This window comes from Nothobranchius furzeri, unplaced genomic scaffold (genome assembly GCF_043380555.1).
Source record: "Nothobranchius furzeri strain GRZ-AD unplaced genomic scaffold, NfurGRZ-RIMD1 Scf046, whole genome shotgun sequence".
Lineage (NCBI taxonomy): Eukaryota > Metazoa > Chordata > Actinopteri > Cyprinodontiformes > Nothobranchiidae > Nothobranchius > Nothobranchius furzeri.
The window spans coordinates 81,917-96,804 of record NW_027223063.1 but is presented as its reverse complement, the minus strand read 5'-3'; the positions used below and the strand labels follow the sequence as shown (position 1 = coordinate 96,804).

Here is a 14,888-nt window from a genome sequence, read left to right as displayed (position 1 = left end):
TATTGTGACCAAAATTATCACGGTTTTCGGTATTATCGCGGTATTTTTTTAAACGTGTTACATTTTCAGACAACTAAATAATCCCTGTATACCAGGAAAATATTGTCCTCAGTTTGTGTCTAAGTTTTGCCTAAAGTTTGTTATTTTGTAATTATGTTGTTTATTTGTTTACATTTTCCCCCTTTAGTCTTTAAAATACCAATATTTGCCCATAACTTCTTAATGTTTGTCTGTTTGATGTCATCATTTTAAAAATATTAGACCAGATGATACTCAGGCCCTGTCCACACGTAGCCGGGGATCTGCCAAAACGTAGATATTTTTCTACGTTTTGGCCTGTCATCCACACGAAAACGGAGTTTTTTCACACGAAAACGGATCTTTTTAAAAACTCCGGCCAAAGTGAAGATCTGCGTTTTCTCCGTTTTGGGTGTCTGCGAGTGGACAGACAAAACCGGAGTTTTCAGGTCCGCAACGTCACTTTCCACGACAAAAAAATGCTGACATCACGTGTGCGACCTGTGTTTACACTAGCCGACAGCATGGATGCCCTCAGAGCTGCGCTCGCTTTATCAATCGTCCAAGCGCTTTTTGCTTGTTTGTTTTTGCAAGTGGAATTACTGCTGCTTGTGGAAGACCACAGACGAAGGACGAGGTTAAGAACGGGGGAAATACTGCGGCTGTTACGTCCTGGCTATGCTAGGAAGGTAAGGAGGTAACATAAACCCATGACCAGATGGAATGGGAGGAGTACATGCATTTAATAAAGAAAAACAGCGGATAAATAAACTTACAATATACAGATAAATACTAACAGAGACAAACCTTACCAAACAAACAGGGCATTCACAATATTAACTTAAAGCTCTCATAGCTGTGAATATACCAGACAAAAAACACAGGTTCAGAAGGACTTCAACTGAAAGAGGCAATAGCATTTACTATCCCTAAATCCAACCAGAGGAGCTTTAACTCTACACAAACCTTTAGGTCTAACCAAGCTTCTAAACAACAATATCTCACTAGTAATCCTTCACAGTAGTTTAACAGCACAGAGTTCCAACAAAGCTGACCAAGTGGGGGAAACAACACACCATCAGCTGCTCCCCAACTGCAGGCAGATCAGGAAGTCTCTTATAATATAAGAGACTCATAAGACTTATATGCCACCCAGCAGCTGATTTCTGGACGAGTCGCAGCTGGTCCCAGGTGATTGTTGGATGATTCCCAGCTTGTCCCAGGTGATGGGCGGTGGAACCAGGAACAAAGCCAATTGAATCCCACGGGCTGCAGGCTGAAGAATATTGAGAGCTGGGCTGTAAACTCAGATAAAACAAAACTAAACTAAGTACAGCAACTTTTCTAGAGGCATGAAACCAGGGATCGTAACAGCCGCCTACAGGTCTGGCATGTCCTTAACAACGTATTTATCCGGGTACGTGTGGACAGAGTTATTTTTAAAACGAGGTGGTGTGGACGCAAGTTTTTGGAGGGGCGGATATTCGTTTTAAAAAGACCCGGCTACGTGTGGACTAGGCCTCAGTACGCCTTCTACTCAGATACCTTTTTACCCTTACTGTCATGAGCTGGGGTGAGTACTCTCTTCCTCTTAACCATCTGTGAGTCTCTTGCCAGGAGAGGGAGTGGCCCAGCTGTTCCTGATCAGCGGGGTGTTTTCCTATTTAAGGTGGATGGAGGACACAATTCGACGCCGGAAGATTGCCTCAGTGTGGTAGTAGCCAGCCACTCGAGTTATCTCTAGTATTTCTTGGATTAATGTTATTCGTAGTGTTTAGCTCTAGTATTGTTGGATGTTGACCTTTCTTACTTCGCCTGGAACTGATTTGGATTTTTACCCTTCGTCAGGATTTCTGTCGGCCTCTTTAGATACTTACCTCTACTCCAGGCAGGGCCGTTGCTAGCTATTTTGGTGCCCTAAGCTCAAAGTCTTCGTGGTGCCCCCCCCCCCCCACACACACACACACACACACAGAAAAAACAACACAATCACTGGCATGTGACATGACTAAATTCAAAACTATTTAACCTTTATTAATAACTAGAGAGGCACAATATACACAACTAGAAAATTCTGAATATGAAGGGAGGAGGTTAGCATAATGGACTTTTTTCTTCAAATTATACCATCAGCAGCTGGTGTTCCTCTTGGCCCGTAAATGTTTATGAAATATATATCAACATTGAGCAAATTTGAAAATAGGTTTGTCTAATTTTTCATATTAAATCTCAGTTACATAGCCTATAGGCCACATGGGCTATTTAATAATGATATAAATCATGTCCATAGTTAACTCATGATTAATCACAAACAGCCGCTTATTTAAAAATAAAACTTCTTGCTTTACCTTGACAGTGTTTTTGTCCTTCCTGTTTTTGTGATATTTATCAAGTATTTGGGTGGACAAATATGATTCATTTGTTTATTTCTGTTTCAAAACAGCACAGATGGGCCTATCTGACCTCACAGAGGAAACTTTATTTTACTTGAGAAAGATGTTTTAAGATGAACTTATTAAAACAAAAAAATCTTCAAACTCTTAAAGGTTTATTTTTAGATGAACAACCTTTAACACTGTTCAGACTTATTTTTTGATACAAGTCACATGAACAGGCTGAATAAAAGGATATTTCCCTTTGTTGCATTTAACTATTTCTTCTTTATAGAAGTGCTGATTCAGAAGAGAATAATTGCATTTAGGAAGATGATGACTTGCTACGTTTTTCTCCAGCAGTAAAAAAGCTCTAAAGCTTCTCTGAGTTTTTTTCCCTCTCAGCCTCTCTCACTTAGCTACTAATGAATGCCCGGTAGGCAGGGCCAGATTAACACTTTGTTGTACCCTGGGCAACAATATTCAAGGGCCCCATCATCACGACCCAAGGATCACCATAATGTGGTCACATACAGAATATTTTACTGTAATATGCAGTAAATATACTCAATACTTGAATACCTGACATCACGTAACCCTCTCGGGGTAACATTTGACCCACCTCGTGTGGACTGACCAATGAGGAGAGAGTCTTAACTTGAGGCCCTCTCTTCATTGGTCAGTCTGCATGAGACTGACTCCCAACTGACGTTCAAAGTCATTGGCAGCGAAGTGTCTCAGCGCAAAAGCCCGGGTGGACAGTTAGTTGAATATAGGGTGACCATATTTCCATTTTCAAACAAGAGGACAGGGTTTCTGTGCCTATGACGTCACACTATGGCAACGCCACACAAACCATGTTGGGACCCATTTTTTGTAAGAACTAAATTAATATCAGATTCTGCCAATTAAAGGGCTCTAAAACAATTCATATGTAAATATTTTGCATATTTAATGCAAAATCTCATTTTTCTGCTTCAGTGCTGCAACAAGGTTTTATTAATAATAAATTATTATACCTTTTGTTTTACTACAGCATCGGTACGCTTCCTGTGCACAGATTATTAAGGATGCTTGTTTCAGCTGTGAGATTAGACGATAGGATCAATGAAAAAATAAGTTGTCACACACTCCATGGAAACTTTCAGAGAATCCACAAATAGTGGCTTTCACATGGTTTTGTTCCTTTTAGCAAGTGTAGAAAAGAAGCAGATGAGACAGCATGTCTGATAATTTAGTTTTCATCTGATAATATTAGAACATGTCAGTGATGTCTGAGGGGCTTTTATAAACACTGTATAACTAACACTCCTGGAGAGGGTATGAATTACACAGAGGCTTCTGGGGAGCTCAGTTATGGGGTGGGGGTGGGGGGAGGGGGCATTTTGCCTTGGCCCCCAAAATGTCTTGAAACGGCCCTGGCTGTGTGACTGAGTGTTGAAGGTGATCTGAATTGTATCAGATGTATAAATATTACATGTGTATAACTTAATGTTTTATACAGGTAAAAACGTGTAGTGGAGATAAATCTACCTACATTTTACTTTTCAACACTTTGTTTTGTTTTAATTTAACTATTTCCTGTCCTGTCTGTCTCTCATCTTCCTGCATCTCCTCTAAACTCTCCAGAAAAACTGCTACCTGGATTATTACTTTTTCACCTCATCAGTTACTTTTGAGCAGATCAAAGGGATATCCTGACCGGCCGCAAAGCGGAGTGCGCGATTCGATGCTGCGTCAGTGAGGTGAAATCACCGCAGCACAGGTGATGAGCTCGGCAGCAGAGCGCTTCAGGCACAGATAAGACAGAAAGTAGAGAACATGTGCGGACATGAACGATCGTGTGTTAATTATAGTTTTTTGGTTGCGCCACTTTGAGAATGGACCGTGCGCTGGAAGCAGCCACCTGGAGCGCTGCGACCGCGGTCAAGTAGCGCTGCGCAACAACGCGCTGTGCCGCTCTCTATGCTCTCTGCTCAGAAGAGTCCATAAATGAAGTAATATAGGAAGAAAATTTTTTCCGGCTCCCCTGGATGTGGGATATACAGCTCCCCCATAATTCGATCCCTGGATGAAAAGCTGGATATTTTCATGAAAACAAGAACCCCCAGTCCGGACGTCCCGGTACCGGACAGAGTGAAAAGTGGACACGGTCCATCTCTACTTTTTGTATTGTTTTCTCTCTGTAAACATGCTGTTAACTTGCTTTGCACATCTTCTAATTGAAATCTGTCTTCATCATGTATATTTTATTTTTTCATAAGTTTGCGTTTGGTGCCCCTCCCCTGGCGTGGTGTGCGTGTGCGGAGCGCCGACGCTGACTCCAGGATTTGGATTTTCAGCACGCGGACCATATCACCAACCTCCATAACCCACCTCTCATCTCAACCCAGTGCCCCATCCACCAGGACGCCCCGCTTCTCTCCACCTATGCTCCCTGTCCTGCGCTTCCCCCCGGCTCTCTACCTCTCCCTCCTCCAGCCAACATCTACACGCCCCACAGTAAGTTCTGCTGAGCACCTCTGCCTACAATGGACTTCTGAATCAGAACCTATGCTCACCTGTGTTCTCCCTCCTCCAGACGCTGAGCTGTCGTAGCAGTTCCAACCACAGACTTATCTGTGCATCCTAAGTTCCTCCTTTATAAATAAATCATTTTACCATCCGTTTTTGGTCTGTGTTGCATTCTGCATGTCTTGGGTTAGGTACCTTCCTCCAAACATGACACTTACTTGAGTAATAAACCCTATATCAGGAAAATATCGTCCTCGGTTTGTGTCCTTCCAGTGAGCTTTGCAGATGTGGGAAAATGTCATCAGGCAGGTTGTAACTGCAAGTTTTTTTAATTACTGTAAAAATAAAAATGATTAAGAAATAGATTTTGAAAATAGCTCTTCGAGAAATGTTGTAATTTTTTATTGCATTCTGTTAGTCTAGAATAAAATTAATATGATGAAATAAATATTTTTTTCAGTTTATTTTTCTCAAAAAATAAAAATTAAAATGCTTAAAGCCACATGGCTCCAGATGTTCTGGCTGGTGTGTGCATCTTTGAATCCAAAACGTGATAAATTAAACAACTGCTTGTTCTAACTTTTTATTAGCGAATGTGAAAGTAACACACACACACACACACACACACACACACACACACACACACACACACACACACACACACACACACACACACACACTGTGTTCCAGCAGCTTCTAATTCTTGGCAGATCTGCTTTTTGGTGATTCTTGGTTGTCTCTTTACCCTCCTGACCAATTTTCTCTCAGCAGCAGGTGATAGCTTGCGTTTTCTTCCTGATCTTGGCAGTGATGAAACAGTGCCATGCACCTTATACTTACAAACAACTGTTTGCACTGTTGCTCTTGGGACCTGCAGCTGCTTTGAAATGGCCCCAAGTGACTTTCCTGACTTGTTCAAGTCAATAATTCGCTTTTTCAGATCCATGATGAGCTCCTTTGACTTTTCCATTGTAGCGTTTGTGGGCGTTTGTATCCAATGAGCTCTATTTACCTGGCCTAAGAGAAGTCACCAGCTGTAGTCACTCATAATCACTCACAAGAAGTTAAGAGGCCATGCTATGAAGCTCAGTTCACTGACACGTTTCTAAGTCACCAAAATTGCTAGTTCATGTTGCTGTATGTATATTTGTGACCCAGCAAATGTGATCACTTTTCTCTGTTAACCCATAATAAAGACATTAAAGAACCAAACTTCATGAATGTTTTTTGTGACAAAGAAGTATCTGTTCCAATCACTCTATCAGAGAAAAATCAGAGTTTTAGAAATAACGGGACACTCAGTAGAGCCATTATATTATATTTTTTACAAGTGTATGTAAACTTCTGACCACAACTGTAGGTGTTTGGTTGGAAGTGTGAACATGGAGTTGTACTGGACAAGACAGCACAGCTTCAAATTTATGAGCCGAGGACTTGATTGTCCTTTGTTTACATAAGAATGATGATGCACATTAAGGAAAGCAGCGCAAACGTTTCTTTCATATGCAAAGTACTTGTATTTTGGAATGGATAATTTATTATTTACAATTAGTGTCATTGTTCTCTATGTCACTTTTTTACTCATATCTGTCAAGTACTTGTATGTGTGTGAGGGAGGCCTATATGCGGGTCTTTGTTTTGTAAGTCTTAACACTGAGGTGTACTCTACACCACAGCATGACTGAAATGTTGTGAGACTATTACTTTACTCTGTCTACATCATCTGTTTACATAAGCATGATGATGGATATACTGACTGTCCCACAAACTAGGTACAGGTCTAGAGGTGACCGGGCTTTCTCGGTCTTGGCTCCTTCTCTCTGGAATGAGCTTCCACTTGATATTAAACTGTCACCGTCGCTGCATGTTTTTAAGAGTCGTTCGAAAACTCATTTTTATCGTTTAGCTTTTATGTGACTTGTATGCTTTTATGCTCCCTGTTTACATTTTGTATGGTGCTTTTATGTCTGTATGTTGTTTTTATCTCTTTTTTATTCTATCTGTGTTTTTACTGTATTTTATGTTCAGCGCCTTGGGCTCCTGCAAAGGCAGTGGAAGGTGCTGTACAAATAAAGATTGATTGATGATGCACATTATGGAAAACAGTTTTCACTTTTGATTCATAAGCAACGTATTATTATTTTGGGAGAGTTGAGTTTGTATTTTAAATCTTTTTCATTGTTCAGTCAACTATTTGTGTGTGTGTGTGTGTGTGTGTGTGTGTGTGTGTGTGTGTGTGTGTGTGTGTGTGTGTGTGTGTGTGTGTGTGTGTGTGTGTGTAGTACATTTTAGTGTATGGTGCCTTTTCAGTTGACATATTTGATTTGTGATTTGTTTTTGGAGAAGCAGAGATGAGCAGGTGCATTGTTTTGATCAAATTATTTAACCTCGTAAAAACGTTCATATGCAAATGACCAAGTGTTAATGATCCAAAAATAAAAACTTTGACTGTTAAATTTTGAAAGTATTGATAAAGAGTACTAGGAAATTGGTTATCAGCAGGGGCCATTTGTGTGTCACTACAGTTTACAGTAAAATAAATGAAAAATCAGAGATGTATTTTTTTCACAAACGTACTTGTTGGAGTATGTAGAGCCGGTTACTGTTGACCAGCAGGCATGATTTTGTGACAACAACTTTTACAGTGTAGGAGCTACAAACATTTCAATGATTTAAAAATTCAACAAAAATCAGACAAGTATGTTTTCTAAAAAGTAAATGCTGTAAATGCACAGTTAGAGATTATTTTTAAAAAATTCTGCAGAAAAAATACCGAGGTCCAGACCTCAATGTCCTCAATGGTAGATACGGCCATGGTGGTGTCTAGTAGTGGGTAAATGTTTTGTTTTTACTCACGCAGCTCTACACAGATTTCCATGGGATCAGAAATCAAACCTGCAACACTCCTTTTATTGACTGGACCTGTAGGGTACAGGGTAGGGTACAGGGTCCTAACAGCCCTTACCCTCTGGGGGTACTTCAGGAGTATGGGGTACCAGGCCCTCTGATACGGGCTGTTAGGACCCTGTACGACTGGTGTCAGAGCTCGGTCCGCATTGCCGGCAGTTAGTCGAGCTCATTTCTGGTGAGAGTTGGCTGCCCTGATGCCACTGGGTTTGTACTAGGGATGTGACAAAATATCGTTTGGCCAAAACTCGCAATACAAAATGTGACGAAATGCATCGAGGTAAAAAAATATGGACCACGAAATTAGGCTAGTCGGCACTGCTGCATGATTTGTGTAGTAGTTGGGCAGGCCTACAGTCTATGGTGGCAGGCTGATAGCACCATCTCTGCTGATAAAGCAGGGTAAAACTAAACAAAATAAAATAAATTAAAAAAACATCCGGGGAACGGTGCAGTGCGTCATGACGTTAAGTCACAGCGCATGTTGTAACAACAACACTGCAGGCTACAGCGAGCGAACAAATATTAGCATTAGCACCAAGTTGGTGCCACCAACTGCCTTGCCCCGAAAGAGCAGAACAATGGAGTCAAATGAGGTCAAAACTGAGGATGCTCCTCCTGGATACAGGTCATCTGTCTGGCAGTATTTTGGCTTTCCGGTTAAAAAAGACAATAACGGCAACAGAGTAACGGAAAAGACCAAGACTGTGTGTAAGCTATGCTATGCTGTCATTCCGTACACCACCTCCAACACAACAAACATGAACCACCACCTTCAACGTTACCATAAAAATGTGAAGACGGCCTTGGCGAAAACAAGCCTACCGAAAGGACAGCTGACCATGAAACAAGCACTGACACCAACTCTACCTCCGTCAAGTCCACGTGCAAAACAGATAACCCGGCTCATTGGTGAGTTCATAGCGGACTACATGGCTCCATTTAACATAGAAGCGAACAGAAAATTCATCCAAATGTTCAAGGTGCTGTAGCCCAAGTTTAAGATGCCATGCCGGGGACATTTTTCAGAGAAGGTAATCCCGGAAATTTACAATGAAATGAAACAAAGCGTGAAAGAGTGTCTAAAAAATGCCGACCGCGTCGCTCTGACCACCGACAGCTGGACCTCGTGTGCAACACAGAGTTATGTCACCATTACGGCACAAGTCATCAACGAAAAATGGGAGAGTAAAAGCTTTGTGTTGCAAACTCGTGAGCTAAGTGAAAGTCATACTGGTGTTAACATAGCTCAAGTGTTGAGAAATTCACTGAGTGAGTGGGAGCTAACAAGGCCACACACAACCATTGCTTGTGTCACAGACAACGCGAGCAACATGGACATTGCTGTGAGAGAGAGCGGTCTCCACCCTCACATCAAGTGCTTGGCGCATGTTGTGAATCTGGCCAGTAAGAGAGGCTTGGCTGTATCCCGCGTTGCGCGCCTTCTTGGTCGTGTGCGAAGAATAACTACATTTTTTCACAAGAGCACCATGGCCACCGCAGTCCTGACCAACAAGCAAACCCAGTTGGAACTGCCTCGGCATAAACTCATCACCGATGTCCAGACCAGGTGGAACAGCACGTAGGAAATGCTGGCGCGCTACCTGGAGCAGCAAGCAGCTGTCTCAGCAGCGTTGAGCTGCCCAGAAATCCGAAGGAATGCGAGAGAAATCGACACTCTGGATCACACTGATATATCAGATGTAGAAGACATAGTGAAACTGCTTAAGCCACTGAAGACAGCCACAACTGTTGTCTGTGATGAAAAAGAGCCCACTGTTTCACTGATAATGCCACTGAAGTACATGATCGAGCAAAGCATGTCACCAAACGAAAATGACACACAGACCATCGCCAACATGAAATCTTACTCGACATCTCGGACCGATGCACCGGGGACTGTAATGACGTGCTGCAGGAGTGCACAGCGCTTGACCCACGATTCAGAAGCCTGTCCCATCTGAATGATGAACAACGTGAGTCCATCTATGCCCGAATATGTGAAAAAGCTTCAGCACTTCATGAGCAGCGCAACCAGGTAGGCTAACTTTTATTGGGGAAAAAGAGGTTTCCTGCTGCATGTGTGTAACTGTATGTATGTGCAGGCCAGAGTCTGAAAACTTATTTCTCATGTTTTTTATTAGTCCATCAGAGAGAGAGTGAATGAGAGTGAAGGACAGAAATGTTTAACTAGTTTTTCTATTTTATTTATTTTCAGACCAGTTACACTGATGAAAGAACCACTAGGGCCAGTGCTTCAACATCAGAGGCAGCAGCAGAGCAGGCCAGGGTCATGGTTGAGGCAGCACAGGGAGCAGAGCAGAGCCAGGAAGAGCCAGTAGAAGGAGAAAGGCAGATGCAGGATGCAACACAGCCTCCCCCACCAAAGAAGACAGCATTGGAAGATCTCCTTGGGAGCTCCTACACTACTGTTGAGACAGTGCAGACCAGCAGAGGGATTGAAATGGAGATACTCTCCTACAGGAGTGGGATTCCCATCCCACTCAACAGAAGTCCACTTGAGTGGTGGAAAGTTAATGCTTATGCTTACCCCATACTTGCCTCCCTTGCCAAAGCCTACCTTTGCATTCCTGCTACATCAGTGCCCAGTGAGCGTCTTTTCCACAGCAGGAGACATTGTGTCTGCTCAGAGATCACTGATTACACCAGAACATGCTGATATGTTAGTTTTTTTGAAGAAGAACCAGTCCTGAGATAAGATAACCAAGGCCTATAGCAGCACTAAGGGTGTTCCTGTTTGTGTTTGGCCTGTTAGGCCTTGTGTTTCCCTGTGTGCAACTGGAAAAAAAATAAACAAGTTGTTATTATACAGTAATATTTTTTCCTTTTTTTTCTTATCTGATATCGTATCGTGACGTATCGTTTCGTGCCTCAGACATATCGAGGTGCATCGTATCGTGAGTTTAGGTAGATCGTCCCATTCCTAGTTTGTACTGTATTGTATAATAAATAGTTTTATATTTGACGTGTTTGATTAGAAACTATAAATGTTTACTAAATATATTTGTATATGTCATAACCTGCCTTCATTTTATTTCTTAAGAGTAAAATCCCTCTACTGTGGATTTAGTTCTGTGTTATAATCCAACCCCTCCTCTTTAATCCAGGCTTGGGACCGGCAGAAGTGACCCAAAAGGGAAACTCTGGCAGAGTTAGTTGGATTTTTTTTTTTTTTTTTGGTGCTGGACGAGAAGCTCGTCCATTTGCCCTTTTCTGTCAGCTGTTATCTTTTTAAGGCGTAACACATTCAGGTGTTACACCTCTGAGCCAGAATCTTCTCCAGAACAGAGTGAATGCTGCCCAGAAACAAGCTGTTTCCTCTCTTACTGAAATGCACTCTGTCTGGGAGAAAAAGGGTGTTGTTGAAGAACCTGAGCTCAGGATGCTCGATGACCAGGCCCCCAAAGCTCCTAACAGCCCTCCTCAGTAAAGAATTAACCTGTTTTCTGTTGCTGTTAATTCTTCCTGGTCGCCCGTATCGCCACGACTGCCGTTCGTTGATGGCGGAAAAGGCTATTCTCATTTCCGGAAAGTCCTTATGGAGGTGGGACAAATCCTTTTGGATCTGAGAAGCCAGTTCCACCGGGGAAACGAGACCCAGATCGTTTCCTCCGGCGTGGACGACCAGAATATCTGGAGGACCGTGTGTGGGAGCCTCGGAGTAAAACCTGGGAAGGACACCGCCCCAGCGCATGCCTCCTTTGCCAAACCATTGGACCTTAGCTCTGAGTCCAAAGTTTGTCCCAAACTGCCGCTGAGCCGCCTCTTCACCCCGTCTGATGTAACTGGATCCAATAATCCAGATTACTGGAGTTCGAGGCTGCTCAGACTTGATGGTAGATGCAGTTTTTGGGGGTTCGGAGACACTTTTGGGTCCTGAATCCGTCCCTTTCCTACGACCTTTGAGGCGGATCATAGTGGGACGTTTCTGCTGAGGTGTGCCTTCTGACAGCCGCAGCCTTTTAGCAGCGCTGGGGAAGTCAGAGTTCTCGTGACCTCCGTCACTCAAACGCTTTCTTTTCCCCAACAGCTGAATGCGAGGAGTATCCTGGAGTTGGACAGAGGACGTCTGTCTTTTCTCCACTAAGGAAATTCCTCGGTACCTTGCCAGCGTTTTATATCTTTGGTCTTGTCGATTAGCCCGTAAAACAGAGGAGTTTTTGCTGGAGATGGATGTTAAACCTCCACTGGTGTCCACAGACGCGGCTGTCTTGAAAAGGACACTTGGTTCCTCAAAGGGCTGAATCTGACGAGACTTGTCAGGTTTTGATGCAGACAGACACAGGTTTTGTGTTTCTGCAAAGCTAGTTCCTCTGTAGCTAGCCAGAAGCTCATATCTGCGTCGTTTGTGAAGCGACTGTAGCTCAGAGGACCTTAGCCCTGACTGGAAAGCTGGTTGGCTGTTTGACAGAACAAAGACCATTTTGCACTCTAGGATTTCTGAGCAGTGAATAATTTAGCTATAAATATTCACCAAATGCACCAGATTTCTCTGAAGGAAGCTGTTAAAAGATGTTGTTTACACAAAACCAACAAGTTTTCTGAGAGCAACAATCCGCCTAACCACCTTCTTCAAAGCAAGTCTGATACTGACTGACCACTGACTGCAGACCTTTATGTATATGTCCATGCTGCCAGCGTCAGTCATAAAGGCTTTGTGACGTCATCACGCCACCTGCGCTTCCGTGCGTGCAGATGATTACAATTGTACTGGTGCGCGTGCTGCTTTACGTCTGCTGGGACTACAATACGTCTTCTGCTGGTGCTACAAGTGCTAACAGACATGCGTCAACGCTGTGGCCGTCTTGTGTCGGGTTTCTGTCTCCAGAGGGTCCGGTCCGGTCCAGTTGGGACAGAAAGAACGTTTAGCTGCTTCTGCAGGATCTAATGAAACACTTTTAAACACTAAAGACTAGAAATGTCAGTCCTACCTGTAAATACGAGCTCAATGAAGCACGTAAAAGTAAATACGTGAACTTTGCGCACATGCAGCAAAAACAGTAGAATTTAACGTAGCACACGGCAGGTCTCCATGGCAACAAGGGCTCGCTTCCACGTTACGTAAAAGGGGTGGACAATGGTTTCTGTCGCTGAATCCAGGAAGTAGAGAAAACAAGACTGACCAAACAGAAAAACTGTCATTAGAAAATATCAGGAACATGAAATCAGGCAGATGAAGTCAGTTGTCTTAACCACGGTGTTTCAGGTAAATGTAAACCGTCTGTTGGACCACTGTCGCTCTCTTGTGGCTGTTTGCTGGTACTGCACCTAAAATATTGACATTATTCTAATGGTTCTGAAAGAAAATGAAACAACTGTAATAAAACCAGAAAATACACCCATGCACCTAACATCTTCATCACGCTGTTGTAAAAACCATCTCTGACATTTCCTCTCCCTGGCTCGCACTGGTCAGCGAGGCGCTGTCTGCATTTTCACTGCTCATTAATGGCGCCCAGTCAGACGCAAGCACGTGCAGCATGGAACGAGACATGTGTGTTAAAATGTATTTGTACAGGATTTAAAAAGCTGACAGTGCTTCACAATAAATCTTAAGGCACCATAGATTAAATTAAGGACATAAATGCAAAAATAAAATAGATAAAACAAAAAGTCATACAGCCAAAATCTAGTTAAAACCATGATACATAAATCAGCTGCTGTTAAAAACAACATAGAGATGATTTTATTACCGTATGTAGTATGTTTGTGTCCCTGCTGCATAGTTCTGGATACCCAGTTTTGTTATTGGTTGTTTTTAGTGGTTGAAGGTTACTATAATAGCTTACTGCCTTTGTGTGTTTACCTCTAATCTTATTAATTTTCCTTTTTCTTTTCTGTAAGTGTTTGTGCTGCTCTAGCAAATGAATTTCCCCACTGACATTACTGTTCTATTCTATTCATCCACCTGGGACCAGTGCTCTAAAACATCTCCTGTTGTGTGAAAAACGGGTGTGGGAGTTTCTACACCAGCCCACGACTAGAAGATCTTAGACTGTCCCCGTGTCCCCGTGATGGACTGACTGATGGAGTTCTGTAGCAGCTCCCTGAGACCACACTGAGAAATAAGCATGGGAGAGAGATAGTGGGTGGGTGGGGCTTATTTTGATTGAATTTATTATTTATTAATTTTATTTATTTATTTACTTACTTTTTAATCTTCTGAGTCTTCTGAGTGACGTCAGCATGACGCGTAACTTCATGTTTTGCTGCACATCTCGACATGTCATGGCAACATAATTGGGGTGGCTCGCTCTTGGTCTCTCAGTCTAAGTTGAATTACTGAAAAAGATGGACTTTTACACAATATTTACATTTTTCCAGTTTCACTTGCATGTCCTCCATCAGATTTCTAGATGACCTGGTGTGACTTTTCCAAAGTGATGATTTGTGCTGGTTATTGTTATAAAATTTAACCTCACGGTTATTGTGACCAAAATTATCACGGTTTTCGGTATTATCGCGGTATTTTTTTAAACGTGTTACATTTTCAGACAACTAAATAATCCCTGTATACCAGGAAATTATTGTCCTCAGTTTGTGTCTAAATTTTGCCTAAAGTTTGTTATTTTGTAATTATGTTGTTTATTTGTTTACATTTTTCCCCTTTAGTCTTTAAAATACCAATATTTGCCCATAACTTCTTAATGTTTGTCTGTTTGATGTCATCATTTTAAAAATATTAGATCAGATGATACTCAGGCCCTGTCCACACGTAGCCGGGGATCTGCCAAAACGTAGATATTTTTCTACGTTTTGGCCTGTCATCCACACGAAAACGGAGTTTTTTCACACGAAAACGGATCTTTTTAAAAACTCCGGCCAAAGTGAAGATCTGCGTTTTCTCCGTTTTGGGTGTCTGTGTGTGGACAGACAAAACCGGAGTTTTAAGGTCCGCAACGTCACTTTCCGTGACAAAAAGATGCTGACATCACGTGTGCGACCTGTGTTTACACTAGCCGACAGCATGGATGCCCTCAGAGCTGCGCTCGCTTTATCAATCGTCCAAGCGCTTTTTGCTTGTTTGTTTTTGCAAGCAGAATTACTGCTGCTTGC

General features: G+C 42.4%; 1 long non-coding RNA gene across 1 annotated transcript; it reads left to right on the top strand.

Moving 5' to 3' along the window:
- The first annotated feature begins 392 nt into the window (after positions 1–392).
- On the top strand, positions 393–5,055 carry LOC139064715 (uncharacterized). The gene is made up of 2 exons (XR_011517715.1): positions 393–4,892; positions 4,972–5,055. It is a non-coding gene; the product is annotated as an uncharacterized lncRNA (long non-coding RNA).
- Positions 5,056–14,888: the final 9,833 nt, after the last annotated feature.